Source organism: Bos taurus, chromosome 8 (assembly GCF_002263795.3).
Source record: "Bos taurus isolate L1 Dominette 01449 registration number 42190680 breed Hereford chromosome 8, ARS-UCD2.0, whole genome shotgun sequence".
Taxonomy (NCBI): domain Eukaryota; kingdom Metazoa; phylum Chordata; class Mammalia; order Artiodactyla; family Bovidae; genus Bos; species Bos taurus.
Window position 1 is genome coordinate 97344089 of NC_037335.1, and position 16240 is coordinate 97360328.

Here is a 16240-nt window from a genome sequence, read left to right on the forward strand (position 1 = left end):
TTATCCTTACCACAAACCCTATGAGCAGACACTATCATTATCTCCATTTTGCAGAAGAGGAAACTGAAGCAGAGGGAGATTATGTAACTTGCCCAAGGTCATGTAGTAAGCGAACTGGGATTCCATCTGGGGTGTCTGTGTTCTTATCTAGGATTCCACACTGCCTCTCACTACAGGACATGGTAAGCTCTCGAGGCCCCTTATACATGTTCTCTTGTCAGAACAGAATCTGTCTATGAGAGCTGAGACATGAAATTCAAATATGTTAAGCCAGAGTGGAAATCCATAAAAAGAGTCTCCCAGAACAGTGGGATTTCTCAATATCAGGACTGTGGTAATTACGTTTTAGAAGGCCTATGAAGGCCATTTTACCATCCACGCTTTATGGGAAGTCACAGCGATACCTGGGCAGAGCCCATCCTGGCGTCATCCAAGCCAGTTTCAGGTGATAGACCTAAAGAGTTACAACTCCATGGACACAACTATCCTCATTGAATCCATTTGCCAAGGGGAAAAGAATGTCTGATGAGAATGACTTGAATTTCTAGTCGACCTGATGACTCTCTCTCCTTATAAATGAATGCACTGACAATCTGGTTTTCACATCCATCTCTGTGTTTGGTTGATATGAATCTTCCATGAGACACTATTTCTTTTGTAATTAAATCAGGTTTCTGATTGCATCAATACTGATGGCCCTAGAGATTATCATATTAAGTAAGCTAGAGAAAGACAAGTGTCACGTGATGTTGCTCACATGTGGAATAAAAGAAAATAATACAAATTAACTTAGTTACAAAACAGAAACAGACTCACAGACTTAGTAAACAAACCTGTGGGCAGCGGGGAGGGATAAATTAGGAATTTGGGATTAACGTATGCACACTACTATATACAAAATAGATAACAACAAGGACCTCCTGTATAGTCTGGGGAACTCAATACTCTGTTACAACTTACATGGGAAAAGAATCTGAAAGAAATAGACATATGTATATGTATAAAGGAATCACTTTGCTGTGCATCTGAAACTAACCCGATACTGTAAATCAACTGTGTGTGTGCACTCAGCCACTCATTATATGGTTGTATAAGGTAAATACAACAGTCCTTTTCATTCTCCTATTTTCTTCTGCCAACTGTAGGGATGGCCTGCATGGTCTGACCAAGCTCTGATGAGGTCCATGGGTCCCAGTCTCCGGGTCTTGAGTCTCTCAGTATGGTTTATAACTGTATTAATAAGGCTGCTCACAGACAGTTGTCATGGTGGGGTGTGGTGTAGTGGGAGGCCTGGAGGGAGAGTTGTTCAGCCACTAAGTTGTGTCTGACTCTTTGCGACCCCGTGAACTACACAGCAAACCAGGCTTCTTTGTCTTTCACTATCTCCCAAAGGTTTGCTCAAACTCATGTCCATTGAGTCGATGATGCCAGCCAACCATCTCATCCTCTGTTGCCCCCTTCTCCTCCTGCCTTCAGTCTTTCCCAGCATCAGGGTCTTTTCCAATGAGTCAGTTCTTCACATCAGGTGGGCCACAGTATCGGAGCTTCAGTTTTAGCACCAGTCCTTCCAGTGAATATTCAGGGTTGAATATTCAGGAGGGAGGGTAGCTATGTGGAATTTTGACTATGTCTGTCAACACCGTAGTCCCAGCCACCCTACCTAAGGGATCTAACGGCTGGGGATGCTGTTACAGTGCAAGACCTGTGGAAGTCCTTACCACGGTGGCAAAAAGAGCAGCGGTCTCAAGTCAGGTAGCTGTGTGCATGCTGGGGACACACAAAGCTGTATTGTTTCAAAGGCTGGGGAGAGTGGGGTGAGTCTCTGTTCACTGGCTTGGAAGGTGGTCCAAGGTTTACTTTAAAGTGAAAACAAAATTCAGGCTTAAGAGCATTCTGCAGAGTGGAATTCCATTTTTGGTGTAAAAGATTATACACGTTATAAAGTCATAGAGAAACACCTAGAAGAAGATGTACACTTGACTTTTTTTTTTTTTTTTTAATTTAACAATTCAGTGGTAACTTTGCTCAGGACAGAGAGAGGGTGGGAGATGATTTTTTTTTTTTTAATTTATGGGGTATATGTTTTTCATTTTTTCTTTCTAGATAGTTTCTGTAGATTCCTTCTTTTTTTTTCTTGATGTATTTCTATATTGTGTCAACTACAAATTGGCACTTACCAAGAACCTTGCCATGGAGAAGGAAATGGAAACCCACTCCAGTACTCTTGCCTGGAAAATCCCATGGACAGAGGAGCCTGGTAGCCTACAGTCCATAGGGTTGCAAAGAGTCGGACACAACTGAGCGACTTCACTCACTCACTCACTAACTCAAGAACCTTGCCAACGACTGAATAACAAAGGCATTTGCCATCTGCCTCTACTGAGAGGCAGTAGAGCCAGACATCCTGGAATGTGAAGTCAGTGGGCCTTAGAAAGTATCACTAGGAACAAAGCTAGTGGAGGTGATGGAATTCCAATTGAGCTATTCCAAATCCTGAAAGATGATGCTGTGAAAGTGCTGCACTCAATATGCCAGCAAATTTGGAAAACTCAGTAGTGGCCACAGGACTGGAAAAGGTCAGTTTTCATTCCAATCCCAAAGAAAGGCAATGCCAAAGAATGCTCAAACTACCGCACAATTGCACTCATCTCACACGCTAGTAAAGTAATGCTAAAATTCTCCAAGCCAGGCTTCAGCAATATGTGAACTGTGAACTTCCTGATGTTCAAGCTGGTTTTAGAAAAGGCAGAGGAACCAGAGATCAAATTGCCAACATCTGCTAGATCATAGAAAAAGCAAGAGAGTTCCAGAAAAACATCTATTTCTGCTTTATTGACTATGCCAAAGCCTTTGACTGTGTGGATCACAATAAACTGTGGAAAATTCTGAAAGAGATGGGAATACCAGACCACCTGATCTGCCTCTTGAGAAATTTGTATGCAGGTCAGGAAGCAACAGTTAGAACTGGACATGGAACAACAGACTGGTTCCAAATAGGAAAAGGAGTTTGTCAAGGCTGTATATTGTCACCCTGTTTATTTAACTTATATGCAGAGTACATCATGAGAAACGCTGGACTGGAAGAAACACAAACTGGAATCAAGATTGCCGGGAGAAATATCAATAATCTCAGATATGCAGATGACACCACCCTTATGGCAGAAAGTGAAGAGGAACTCAAAAGCCTCTTGATGAAAGTGAAAGTGGAGAGTGAAAAAGTTGGCTTAAAGCTCAACATTCAGAAAACGAAAATCATGGCATCCGGTCCCATCACTTCATGGGAAATAGATGGGAAAACAGTGGAAACAGTGTCAGACTTTATTTTTCTGGGCTCCAAAATCACTACAGATGGTGATTGCAGCCATGAGATTAAAAGATGCTTACTCCTTGGAAGGAAAGTTATGACCAACCTAGATAGCATATTCAAAAGTAGAGACATTACTTTGCCCACAAAGGTTCGTCTAGTCAAGGCTATGGTTTTTCCTGTGGTCATGTATGGATGTGAGAGTTGGACTGTGAAGAAGGCTGAGCGCCGAAGAATTGATGCTTTTGAACTGTGGTGTTGGAGAAGACTCTTGAGAGTGCCTTGAACTGCAAGGAGATCCAACCAGTCCATTCTGAAGGAGATCAGCCCTGGGATTTCTTTGGAAGGAATGATGCTAAAGCTGAAACTCCAGTACTTTGGCCACCTCATGTGAAGAGTTGACTCATTGGAAAAGACTCTGATGCTGGGAGGGATTGGGGGCAAGAGGAGAAGGGGACGACAGAGGATGAGATGGCTGGATGGCATTACTGACTCGATGGACGTGAGTCTGAGTGAACTCCGGGAGCTGGTGATGGACACGGAGGCCTGGCGTGCTGCGATTCATGGGGTCACAAAGAGCCGGACACGACTGAGTGACTGATCTGATCTAATCTGATCTACTGAGATTGAACCCCATGCTGCTACAGCTGTTGACCTTCAACAAGCCCTGAGGGGAGTTCACGGTGGAGTTAGGCCCTCTGTGCTCCAGGGAATCTGGTGGGACAGGTCTTTAGATAGCTGGATGTTTTTAGGAACAGATTTTATGATCTCAATCCTTGCAACTCATATCTGTGAGTGAAAGTGAAAGTCAGTTGTGTCCGACTCTTTGAGACCCCATGGACTATATAAGTCCATGGAATTCTCCAGGCCAGAATACTGGAGTGGGTAGCCTTTCCCTTCTCCAGGGGATCTTCCCAACCCAGGGATTGAACCCAGATCTCCCGCATTGCAGGCAGATTCTCTACTGTCTGAACCACCAGGGAAGCCCAATATCTAGAGAAGCACTAAATCCCTTCCTGGTGACATCAGATCCTCGTGACTAACAAAAAACCTTTTGTAAAATGAGTGCTTCATGGTATTGAACTCCCCCTTCACCAAAACCTTGACCTTGCCCCACTGCCACTTTGGAGCAGTCTCTCAGAGCTATCCTGCTCTGCAGTCCTCATTTTGCCCTAATTAAAACTTAACTCACAACTCTCAAGTTGTACATCTTTTTTTAATTGACAATTGTTTGAATGAAAGTGTATTGTTTTTGTAAATAAAACCAGTGCTTTCTAAAAAGGATCGATGGTGGTCTTTATTTTTTTTCTGTTAATAATAGGTTTTAAAATTACAAAGCTAATACATCCTTGTAAAAATTTAACACACATAAAATGTTACACAGTGAATAGTAGGTCTTCTCACCAACCCCCTCTCCAAAACTTCTATGCAGACGCAACTGTGTATGTGACAAAATGTCCTTTAAAGACCACTCATGGAGGATACCGTGTTCTGCACTGTACTTCTTTTTTAGCTTAATAGTATATTGCGTAGACTTTTTCCTATAATGACATATGCAGATTATCATATGATTGTTTCATGATTTACTTATCAGACATTTAGGTTATGTTTTCCTATTTTAAACAGTGCTGTAAATGATGTATGTGGTATGTACATATGCTGCTACTGCTAAGTCGCCTCAGTCGTGTCCAACTCTGTGCGACCCCACAGACTGCAGCCCACCACCAGGCTCCGCCGCCCCTGGGATTCTCCAGGCAAGAACATTGGAATGGGTTGCCATTTCCCTCTCCAATGCATGAAAGTGAAAAGTGAAAGTGAAGTCGCTCAGACGTGTCTGACTCTTAGCGACCCCATGGACTGCAGCCCACCAGGCTCCTCCATCCATGGAATTTTCCAGGCAAGAGTACTGGAGTGGGGTGCCATTGCCTTTTCCAGGTATGTACATATAACAGGATGGTAAATGGAGGCTCTTTTAGGCTCTGTTTCTCAGCCTTAGACTGAGCCTCTTAGGCTTAGCCTCAGTTGAGTCTCCAAATCCCTAGAAACAACACAGTCAGTAGTAAATATCTCCCTTCCCAATCCTAAATGAGGCCCTAACCCACCTAAGCAGGTCCTGCTGAGATGTACAGCCAGCATGGACCATCCCCTGACGTGGGTCTTCAGAGGGCAGAAAGGGGTAAGGCTGGGGAGGGAGAACTCTTTTTGAGAGTGTGGTCAAGCTGACTTCAGTCTACTCCCCACCTCCTTCCAAAAGGTAGGTTGGATTAAGTCCAGTGAGAAAGGTTCAGCGAAGACTCTCAGAGAGCATGGCATCAGATTCTGGGGCCTGAGCTCAGGACCCTAAAATCAGTGAGGAACGGCCGGGCTGGGCTGAGGTGGAAGAGAGAGCATTTTGCTGGGAACAAGGATGCTTCCTCCAACAAAGGCTAGAAGAACCTGGGTTCTGCACATCTAAAAAGGATCAGCAGGTGATATTCCTGGCAGTCCAGTGGTTTTGATGCTGTGCTTCTACTGCAGGGCACAGGTTCAATTCCTGGACAGGGAGTTAAGATCCCACATACCATGAGGTGCAGCCAAAAAAATATAAAGAAAATAAAATAGTAATAGAAAGGAAGAAATAAGACCAGTAGGAGAGAGAGAGAGGGAGAGAGAGAGACAAGGGCTATTTGGAAGAGACTTTTCCCAGCGGGGTTTCAGAAAGAACAAACAAGGGGACTGACTGTCCAGGGCCTAAGGCAGAGATTAAAGGGAACACACAGGAGGAAGATGAACTGATGCTGAAGCTTCAATATTTTGGCCACCTGATGTGAAGAGCCAGCTCACTGGAAAAGACCCTGATGCTGGGAAAGACTGAGGGCAGGAGGAGAAGGGGGTCACAGAGGATGAGATGGTTGGCTGGCATAACTGACTCAATGGACATGAGTTTGAGCAAACTCAAGGAGACAGTGAAGGACAGGGAAGCCTTAGCAACTGAATAATAGCAACACAGGAGGAGGCCTCCGGTATCTAGGAAATTGTTAGCAAAGTTCCCAAGGGTGGGATTTCTGGGAAACTCAAATAAACCATCCAGCCCAGAGGGCACAGCGCTGCTGGCCAGGTGAAATCCCGCCCCTTTCTCTAGTTCCTCTTTATGTGGTTCATCCTGAAGATTATTCAGAGTTCTGGTAAATACTCTGGTGTGTGCTTTGACATGATGGAGACTTTCCATGCATGAAAGGATAAGGTACAGGACACGGTGAGAAAAACCAAGTTGCATTCTAACTGCCACTTATCAAATCCGGTTCATTCTGCATTCTTTGTGAACAAGTGTGATTTTATATGCAGCATAAATTTCTACAAGTGGGATTCTGTGCAAGCAAGAATATATTTTAAATTTTGATAGATGTAGTCAAATTGTCCTCCGCATAATTTGTTCCATTTACATTTTCCCAGTGATGAATGAAATTGGCATTTTCCCACTTTCTTTTCCACTTTCCTTTCCCACATATCCTTTCCACTCTATAAGTTTCAAACATTTTAGTCTTTGCAACTGTAACAGGTTAAGAAGAATGATATTTCATATATAAAAATATTTTCATTATGAGAAACATTAAGGTAGTTATAATGTTTTTTTTCTATGAACACCATTGCAAATGTCCCTTGCTATCCATTTTTTAAATCCTATTGGTTTGTTGGTCTTTTTCTTATTAATTTGTAAGAACTCTTTACATATTAAGGCATTTTGTTGTTCAGTCACTCAATCTGGTTCGACTCTTTATGACCCCATGGACCGCAGCATGCAAGGCTTCCCTGTCCTTCACCATATCCTGGAGCTTGCTCAAACTCATGTTCATTGAGTTGGTGATGCCATCCAACCATCTCATCCTCTGTGCCCCCTTCTCCTCCTGCCTTCCATCCTTCTCAGCATCAGGGTCTTTTCCAATGAGTCATTTCTTCACATCAGGTGGCCAAAGTATTGGAGCTTCAGCCTAAGCATCGGTCCCTCCAATGAATAACCTTTGGCTTATCACATGTTACAGATATTTGTCTACATGTATTATTTGCCTTTAGTTTTACTAATGAACTTTCAAGTGTGTGGATGCTATTCTATAGAATGAATACAAATTTACTCTAGAGTGCTCCTGAATTAATGGATTTTTTTTTTTCTTTCATATTTTCTCCATCAATAGATGCTACAAGCCTATATAAAACCATGGCAGGTGAAGGATGACCTTTGAAGTCGAGAGTTTGGGAACCTCTAGACTCTACTTGTTCTACCTAAACTGTGACCCAAGAACTGAGCCCAGCCCTCCTGGGTTGAAGTTCAGCACTCATGTCTCTTGTGAAGCCAGAAATCGTTACATTTCTAGTTCTTTACAAGACACAAGCAACAGCATGTCAAGGTGGGGCCAACTAAAAGGAACTGGAATGTCTCTCTTCCTTTCTCCCTTCTCCCTTCGCACTCTCTCCCTTCCTCCTTTTCTTTTCTCTCTTCTCAAGTCTCCTAAAGGGGAGACATAAAACAGAAAGAACCAGTGGGAGGGAAGGTAACACGGAGGGGAAGGCTCTTGATTGTTGAGATGAAGACTACACTGCTTTCCATGGCCTCCCAGGCCCTCCCCATCTGGTCCTGCTGCTCCCCCAGTCTGGTCCCTGCATCCTGCCTCTCAGCCACCCCCTGCATATTAGTTCTGCTCTGCCTGGGCAACCCTCTGGCCTCGCCACCAGCTGCTTTCTCTACCCAGAGCTTGCTTCCCCTTCCCCGCCTGATGTGCAAGTACTTTCCAAATGTCACTTCCTCTGGGAACTTCTCCTGGCCCCCTGCGGAGTTAGCCTTCCAGCCACTGGCTCTCATCTTTGTCGTTGTTGTTACAGCATTTATGGTGCTATTTCACTGAGCTCTGGTCTCTTCCACCAGCCTGGGAGACCTCTGCAGGTAGAAACTTGACTGCTTGCCCTCTGAGACTGACTTAGTGCTCCAGACCTGGGGACATGGTCGTGGGTTCGTCAGTGTTCATTGGCTGAAACTTTGTTTAAAGGGCAGAAATGTGTGTTGGGGAAGGCATCAAGAGCATGCAGCTAAAATAATATCCCTCCCAGGGGTGATGGGGTCCTAGAGAGCTTCCCCACCACCAGTTCCCTCTCCTCAAGTCCTAACGAGAGACTGGCAGCTCTGACTAATTCTTGTGGTTCGTACATAGGCAGTACCCTGTATCAGGCAGAGGTCAACCACTGACCTCTACCAGAAGCCTCATGCCCTTTATGACGCCAGGGAAGAACCAGAGAAAATTCAGTCTTGGTTATTGAGTATCACCCCTGAGAAAAGTCTGCTTAGAATGTCCTCAAACTTTGGCCAAAGTCAGAACCACCTGGGGAACTCTGGTAAAATACCAAGGGCCAGACCCGATCCTCCTTCAAGGAGCTTGGGCCTTTGCATTTTCCCATTGCTCTCCAGGTGATTCTGCTACATGCCAGTTTGAGAAGCCCTGGCTTAGAGGAAGTGGGTTAAGGCCCCCCATATTTCCCCAATATCATTCTTCCTTCACTGGCAACAGCTATTATGCCAGTCTCTTCAAATACTGTTTCCTGCTTGTGTTTCTTCCTATAAGCTCAATCCAAAATGCTCGTTCTGTTTCTTTCCCTCACACTCTCCCCTACCAGGTTTCAAGCAGAATTTAGTTTGCATATAAGTTATTCATTATCCACAACAGCATTATTTGGTGCCCACTGCCTATATGTGGGGGCTTCCCAGGTGGCTCAGTGGAAAAGAATCTACCTGCGATGCAGGAGATGCAGGAGATGTGAATTTGATCCCTGGGTTGGGAAGATCCCTTAAAGGAGGGCATGGCAACCCACTCCACAATATTCTTGCCCGGAGAATCCCCTGGACAGAGGAGCCAGGTGAGCTACAGTCGCAAAGAGTTGGGCACGACAGAAGCAACTGAGCATGCACACACGTGCCTATGTGTGGAGTGAATACATGTACAAGCAAATAAGATAGCTGAAGCAGGAAGCACTCACTTGGAGCATGGATTAGGCATGAAGGGAAATAGAAGCCATGGTTCTGCACTTGGGGAGCTTGCTGTTGGGTTGTATACAGGGAGGAGGTGAACTGGGAGCCAGGCGTCACAGTCCTTCTAGTGACTGCCTGTCTCTCTGAGCTTTGGTTCCTTCAGCTCTTACATGGAAATAATCACAATCACAATAATCTTGTCTTAATGGCTTAGTGAGGGCTACAGAGAACAGAAGAGTGAAGGTGTTTTCTAAACAAACCTGTGAGCATAATATATGTCCCAGAGAAAACTGGGTGAGAAATTTTAAAAAGTCTTGGGACTTCCCTGGTGGTCCAGTGGTTAAGACTTCGAGCTCCCAATGCAGGGGACACAGGTTATTTAAAAACAAGGTCTCCAGCCCTCCCTAGTCTATGTTTTTGCCAGTCTTCCCCATAAGTATCCATTTTTAATCAGAGGGCACATCTTATGACGTTGAGCTATTCTTTCCCATCTTAGTTTCCAAGTTCTTGCAGAGATGTGTTAAGCCATTGGTGGCTACCTTTGGGGCCTTTTGAGAAGGGACAAGCTCTAGAATCTTCTTTCCTCACCTCGTGGTCTGCTCATTTGCCTTCTGCTGATCCAGAGCCATGGGTTCATACTGTTGGTGTTCCTTTGTCTCTGAGTGGCATTGGGAAGACCACACTCAACATTTCTGATATGTTTTCTGTTAGCAAAGCATCACTTCCCTTATATGTATTTCATCACTTCCCTTATATATATATTTGGCTTCACTGGGTCTTAGCTGCGGCACTTGGGATCTTCAATCTTCATTGGGGCATGCAAACTCTCAGTTTCGGCCTATGAGATCTAGTTCCCTGACTAGGGATCAAACTCTGACCCCCTGCATTGGGAGCGTGGCACCTTAGCCATGGGACCCCCAGGGAAGTCTCATTATCACTTCTTTTTTAAGAGAAAAAATTTTTCTTTATGAGTGTAAAAAAAATGCCAACTCTCTGTATGGTTTGCACAAATCATACAGAAATGGGCCACAGAAATATGGAGAAATATTATAAAAGCTAGGTACAGTTTTTGACTTGTAAAATACTCCTGCTAACCCTGAACATTTATTCATGCTTCTTAATTTATTGGCAAGAAACTCATCAATTTCTCATAATTACCTTTCAAAGGAGCTGGTATGTTTTCCCTCTTTTACAGGTAATGGAAGTGAGCCCCAACAGGGACATGAGGATATCCCTTCCAAATGGGTGAAGGAAACTTTCAGGGTGCTTGAAGAACCCAGCATGCTCACACACCAACAGCTAGGATGTTTCAAGAGTCTCACCTGTTTTTGTGAGTGAGTGCCACAGTTGTCACTCTCCAAGTGTTGCTGAGAACACCCGTCACATCCGTCAGCGTAGCTCCCATTACAGTCATAAGGAAGGGCCTGTTATGGGGTTGTTAGTCATGCACGTGTTGCCCCTGGCGATCAGCTTCAATTCGAACCTCACCCAACAACCCAGCTTTCCTCACCAGTCTTTCAAGCCCTGCAAAATGTGAAGTGTGGGTTCCCTGTTCACAGGAACACTTCTTTGACTTCTGAGTTTGCACCATTTCCTTCAAGAAGGCCTCTGCCTTAGCGTTTCAAATCACTTGATCTGATTCTGCCTCCCCTAGTTCACCTTCTCATCAGTTCCTTTCTCTGTGTCTGGGCTTCTTTTTTTTTTTCCCTGCAAAATTAGAGTTCCTATTGAGTCATTTCCTAAAAACCTATAAAACCATCCTTCCTCCCCACCTTCACATTCATGGTCTTAGTCCGCATCTTCTTCATCCATCCTCTAGACAGGGATGAAGGCAGCAACTTCTGAAGGGTCTCCTGGCTTCCAATCTCTCACCCTCTGATTAGTCCACACCTAACCTCCTAGAAAAGCATCTATTTCTGCTTTATTGACTATGCCAAAGCCTTTGACTGTGTGGATCACAATAAACTGTGGAAAATTCTGAAAGAGATGGGAATACCAGACCACCTGATCTGCCTCCTGAGAAATTTGTATGCATGTCAGGAAGCAACAGTTAGAACTGGACATGGAACAACAGACTGGTTCCAAATAGGAAAAGGAGTTCGTCAAGGCTGTATATTGTCACCCTGTTTATTTAACTTATATGCAAAGTACATAATGAGAAACGCTGGACTGGAAGAAACACAAGCTGGAATCAAGATTGCCAGGAGAAATATCAATAATCTCAGATATGCAGATGACACCACCCTTATGGCAGAAAGTGAAGAAGAACTCAAAAGCCTCCTGATGAAAGTGGAAGTGGAGAGTGAAAAAGTTGGCTTAAAGCTCAACATTCAGAAAATGAAGATCATGGCATCTGGTCCCATCACTTCATGGGAAATAGATGGGGAAACAGTGGAAACAGTGTCAGACTTTATTTTTCTGGGCTCCAAAATCACTACAGATGGTGACTGCAGCCATGAGATTAAAAGATGCTTACTCCTTGGAAGGAAAGTTATGACCAACCTAGATAGCATATTAAAAAGCAGAGACATTACTTTGCCAACAAAGGTTCATCTAGTCAAGGCTATGGTTTTTCCTGTGGTCATGTATGGATGTGAGAGTTGGACTGTGAAGAAGGCTGAGCACCGAAGAATTGATGCTTTTGAACTGTGGTGCTGGAGAAGACTCTTGAGAGTGCCTTGGACTGCAAGGAGATCCATCCAGTCCATTCTGAAGGAGATCAGCCCTGGGATTTCTTTGGAAGGACTGATGCTAAAGCTGAAACTCCAGTACTTTGACCACCTCATGTGAAGAGTTGACTCATTGGAAAAGACTCTGATGATGGGAGGGATTGGGGGCAAGAGGAGAAGGGGACGGCAGAGGATGAGATGGCTGGATGGCATCACTGACTCGATGGACGTGAGTCTGAGTGAACTCTGGGAGCTGGTGATGGACAGGGAGGCCTGGCGTGCTGCGATTCATGGGGTCGCAAAGAGTCAGACATGACTAAGCAACTGATCTGATCTGATCTGAACCTCCTAGAATGCATGTCTGAATGTAACTTCCCTGCAGTGACTCTCCATTGATCCCATGATAAAATTTATACTCCTCAGAGGGGGCATCAAGATCATCATTACTTGACCCCACCCCCACCTTCCTATCCAGTGCCATACTGGCTCTCTTCTTTTTAGCTCCAGCCAGATCAATGTAGTCATCATTCCCCAAATTATCACATTCTCTCATTTCTCCTTACCTTTGCCCATACTTCTTCCTCCCTAGGAGTGTCCTCCCCTGTCTTGTAGGAACACTTCTAATAATTTCTCAAGGCTCAATTTTTATGCCATTTTCTCTACATAGCCTTTTCTTACATCCCTAGTAAGGATGAATCTTTTCTTTTTTGTGTCTGCATGTTTTTAATATTTTATATCCATGATTCATTCATTCATTTTTATGTTTATTTGAGCAGAAAATACATATCAAGCAGTGATAATTCCAGGGAAGGGGTAAGGGTGTTAGGGAAGTGAGTGACCTATACAAAGATGTCTAAGAGCCTATCCTTACCCTTAAGGGACTGCTGGGTGGGACATGAGACACACAGATCAATAATTTTAGTACAGCATCTAGACACTTTGATGAAGATGTGAACAAAGGGTAATGGGATTATGGAGAAGGTGGCAGACTAACTGAGAAAATAAAGGAGGGCATCATGGAAAGGTAATCAGTTGAGTTGGGCCTTCGAATTATTGAGCTTCCCTGGTGGCTCAGTTGGTAAAGAACCTGGCTGCACTGAAGGAGACCTGGGTTTGATCCCTGGGTCAGGAAGATCCCCTGGAGAAGGGATAAACTTGAGCTTTACATTTCCATTTTTGGTCTTTTCACATCATCCTTTACCATAGAGTGCAGTATCAGTATGCACTCCCTGTACAGTAATGTGCATAACATGAAACTGGATCGCCATGGAGACCATGACTTCATTGTCCATTGTGTTGTGAGCACATCTGATAAGGTAGGAAAACTCATTTGCTTGCAGAATGAGTTGCTCTGTGAAGGGTGCACACAGAAAGGACCAGAAAAGTGAGCCAGCATCAGAAGAAGACTTACTCAGCCAGTTAGGGGACTCCAAGAAATCTCTTGAGTATTGAGGCGGCAGTGACACTCGGAACTTAATGTGTTGCATTCATCAGCTTGCCCTGAATAACGAGGGTAAGAGGAAAGAGAAAGAGCACATAGTTTCTCCTGAAGGATCCACACAGAATCCCATTTCTGCTGTTCTTCTGTTGAAGGCTTTCATGGATATGGAGAAAACCTAGTGATATTTTTTTCGTGCTATCAAATAGGTAGACCCTGGACAAAGATCTTTCTTCCTAACTTTCAAAGTGAGGTAGAGAGAGTAGAGGTTCTGAATTCAGGCTTTGTGTTTTCCAGGTTTCAGTTCCAGCATAGAGCCTTCTTTGCTATGTGACCTCAAGTTCATAACATGGTCTTCCTGTGCCTCAGTTTCCACTTATGTACAGTGAAAAATGAGAGTTCCTTTAGTCATCAAAAAACTGAAATGAATGATAGGTAAGTTCTATCATCAAAGACCTCTCAATTTGTCACTGAAATACTGACAAGTATTTCCACAAGAAATACCATTTTCCCCAGGTTGTGGTATGGGAGACTTCAAATAGGCAATGCAAATTAATTTGAATTTTGGGAAAGAATGCCAGTGCACTAAATAAATGAGGAGAAGCAGCACTGGGGGGCAGAAGAATCAGTACATGTACAAGCACAGAGATGAACAAATTCACAATATTGTCTAGGATCTGTAGTAGCTGGGAAAAGTTGAAGCACAGGGAGCATGTGGTGAAGGGACAGAAGAAGGAGGAGAAGGATGATGAGGAAAGGGGGATGGAGGAGAAGAAGGGGGGACAGATCACAAAGGAACTTATAACCATATTAAGGGTTTAGACTTTATTTTGCCAGCATTGGGAGATCAGAAAGGTTGGCAACAGATGAATGAATGGGACCCTTAGCTTTGTTAGACCCACTTTGGCTATAATGTAGTACAAGTGTGGGCAAATTATGGCTCATGTGCCCAGTCCATCCAGCTCCTGTTTTTCTAAATAAAATTTGGTTGGAACATAGCCGCTTCCATTGATTTATGCATTGTCAGTCACTGCTTTTGCATGCCATGGTGGAATCCCCTAGTTTTAATGGAGACCTTACAGCCACAAAACCTAGAATAGTTGCTATCTGATCCTTTACAGAAAAAGTTTGTCAACTTCTGATGTAAGAGGATGCATTAAAGGACAGTAAAATCTGGTGAGAAGGAGTCTTGTTAGGAAACCCTGCATAAACTGTTAAAGTCATGGCCTATAGTCTGGACTAAGCAGACAGTGGAGCTAGAGAGAAGGGGAAGGTGTCAGAAGAGGTGAAATCAACAAGACTCGGTGACTAATTAGATGTGGAGGTGGAATGGTAAGAGCATTCTAGAACAACTCCCAGTTTCTAGCTTGGGCAATTGAATGGGTGTTGGTGCCAGTTGCTAAGATTGGGATGCCAGGAGGAAGAGCAGGCTTAGGGATGAAAAGAATGGTTCCTATTTGGACACATAGCTTTGGGACATCCCGGTAGAGATGGTAGATGGAAATGTGGGTCAGGATCAAAAGAGTGATCCACTCCAGACATACACATTTGGGAGTTGTCAGTATACTGATGCACAGATTACACAGGTATGTAGAATGGGGAGACATGAGATGACTAATAGTGGAACCCATGGAAACATCAGTGTTTAAGAATGAACATAGGGGACTTACCCAGTGGTACAGTGGATAAGAATCTGCCAGCCAATGCAGGGGATACAAGTTTGATCCCTAGTCTGGGAAGATTCCACTTGCTGCAGAGCAGCTAAGCTCGTGCATCACAGCTACTGAAGCCCGAGTGCTCCAGAGCCTGTGCTCCGCAGTAGGAGAAGCCACTGCAGTGGGAAGCTGGTGCATGGCAACGAAGAGTAGCCCCCGCTCGCCGCAACTAGAGAGAAAGCCCTCAAGCAGCAATGAAGATCCAGCACAACCAAAAATAAATAAATAAATGAAATTAAAATATATATACATAAGAATGGACATAGGAATAGGCACTTGGAAAGAAAATGGAAGAGAGTTACTTAAAAGTAGTTCCAGAGGGGATGAGGAAAAGCTGAACAAAGTAAGACAGACAAAGCAAAACTAACCTCCAATGTCCCTTAAAGAGAATGGAGGTGGGTCATAGCCAGGAGCAGGAGAGAGAAAGGGTGAAAGCAAGAAGGTTGTAAGGAAGCAGGAGATGAGTGAAGCTGGGAAGAAATATTTGCCTCCACTTCCTGCACATTTTTTAAGCACAGCACAGCACAGAGAGCTTGAGTTCATTTCGTCTGCCACAACAGCATCTTAAGTTAGGAATGGTGATTCCCATTTTACACATGAGAAAACTGACACGTAGATACTTAGAAACTCACTGGAAGTTATACCTCTGGTGAATTGTATAGTGAGGATTCTAACTCCCAAATCAATGCCCTTGAACCCTCTGTCAGGCAACACACCTCCCTTCTACCGCACTAACTCCTTGCAAATATCAATTGTCATCAAAGACCAGCTCCAGTGCTCTGTCTTCTGGAATGACTTCCCACTTACCTGTGCCCTTTCTGTGCTGGGTCAGCATGGCGGGGTCCTGAGGCAGAATTGTATTAATATTAGGTCAAGAGCATCGACTTGGAAGCCTTACTGCCTGGGTCAAATCCTTATAATCTCTGCGACCTCCTCTCCCCAGGCTTCTCATGCCTCCTTGTACACTGATAAAATAGGGTCGACAAGAGTCCCTACCATAGAGTTGTTGGTTCATGTAAAACTTAGAACAGGACCTAGTTCATAGTGAACAGTTAATAATGACAGCTCTCCAATAATGACAACTCAGGATGTGACTGGGGCTACTCTAAATACTTTACATAG

At 44.1% G+C, this 16240-nt stretch overlaps 1 long non-coding RNA gene across 1 annotated transcript in view; it reads left to right on the forward strand.

Moving 5' to 3' along the window:
• Positions 1 to 10630, forward strand: part of LOC132346002 (uncharacterized) — a 43800-nt gene extending 33170 nt beyond the window's left edge. Inside the window, exons 2-3 of the long non-coding RNA XR_009495674.1 lie at positions 7474 to 7686; positions 10492 to 10630. This is a non-coding gene — a long non-coding RNA (uncharacterized lncRNA). The remainder of the gene's footprint in view (positions 1 to 7473; positions 7687 to 10491) is intronic.
• Positions 10631 to 16240: the final 5610 nt, after the last annotated feature.